Source organism: Myotis davidii, unplaced genomic scaffold (assembly GCF_000327345.1).
Source record: "Myotis davidii unplaced genomic scaffold, ASM32734v1 scaffold37, whole genome shotgun sequence".
In the NCBI taxonomy this organism is placed as follows: domain Eukaryota; kingdom Metazoa; phylum Chordata; class Mammalia; order Chiroptera; family Vespertilionidae; genus Myotis; species Myotis davidii.
Window position 1 is genome coordinate 1,633,089 of NW_006289395.1, and position 1,428 is coordinate 1,634,516.

At 49.5% G+C, this 1,428-nt stretch overlaps 1 protein-coding gene across 1 annotated transcript in view; it reads right to left on the bottom strand.

Moving 5' to 3' along the window:
* PIK3R5 (phosphoinositide-3-kinase regulatory subunit 5) overlaps window positions 1-1,428 on the bottom strand; it is a 34,385-nt gene that overhangs the window by 32,644 nt on the left and 313 nt on the right. The gene's annotated exons all lie outside the window — the stretch shown is intronic.

Consider the following 1,428-nt stretch of genomic DNA (forward strand, 5'->3'; position numbering starts at 1 on the left):
CGCAGTGAGAGCAGCAGGGGCAGAAGTGGTGAGACCAGGGGTTTCATGGAGCTCCAGCCCCTCCTCATGGTGGAGGCTCCTCCCAAAGTCCTGGAGGCCCGAACAGTGTGTTTCATGTGGTCGTGGGATTTTGTAAATTTGTAAAAGTCAGATATTTTTGTGTGATTTCACTTAATGACGGCCCTCTCAATGCTCTGAACTCACGCTCCATCGACGCCTGGGAAGGAGGCAAGAAGAAAAATACTCCCACCTATTGACCAGCTCCTATGGGTCAGGCCTTGCATACACATCTCCATTCAGGAAGGTGGTTTCTGTTTCATTATTCTCATTTCACAGACAAGGCAGCTGAGGTCCTGAGAGGCTAAGTGACTCACACAAGTTCATAGAGCCAGTGAGAGAGAGTTTAATCCAAATCGGGTGAATTCCTAAGGCCAAGGAAAGCCTCCAGAGGAGGTGACATCTGAGCTGAGACCTGGATGAGAAAGAGGCAGTGGGCACAGTTCTGAAGGAGGGATCCCAGGCAGCAAGTGCAAAGGTTCTGAGGTAGGAACGAACCAAGATGTGTTCAAGGACCAGTGGGCATTTCTCTCACGGGGCAGTTAGGGAGGCAAGTGAGATATGGGACAGAAAAAAAAATCTTTACAAGCATAAGAGTTATTACAATTAGCCACCAGCCTTCAGAGAAAGAACTGCTCCAGCCTGCGGATACCTCCGTTTCTCGGTCCTGGGGAACATGGAGCACGGAGGCCTCCTACTCCCGTGAGCAGAATTCCACTGAGAGCCGCCTATGAAGTCCCAGCTGCTCTTTCAGAACCAGCCAATACGGTATTTCCTGGCAGGTTAAACAACGACTATGCTTCTAGCGCAGTGGTTCTCAACCTTCCTAATGCCGCGACCTTTTAATACAGTTCCTCATGTTGTGGTGACCCCCAACCATAAAATTATTTTCGTTGTTACTTTATAACTGTAATTCTGCTACTGTTATGAATCGTCATGTAAATATCTAATATGCAGGATGTATTTTCATTGTTACAAACTGAACATAATTAAAGCATAGTGATTCATCACAAAAACAATATGTAATTATATATGTGTTTTCCGATGGTCTTAGGCAACCCCTGTGAAAGGGTCATTCGACCCCCAAATGGGTCTCAACCCACAGGTTGAGAACCGCTGTCCTAGCGAATGCTAAGGAAGCAAGATGCAGCCCTGAGCAGGATGAGGAAGACAGCACGGGCGACAGGAGAAACTGCTGCATCTGAAGGGCCTACCTCCATCAGGGGCTGTGCCAAGCACCTGTCCAGGTGAGGTCCAGGGGTTTGCAAAGTCATACAGAGTTGGAGCCAGAATCTGCCAGGTCCAGGGCTCACTGTGGCCCCCGAGGCTTCCTTGGGCCTTCAGAGCCCCCTCCCCCCCGCCCCCCCCAAT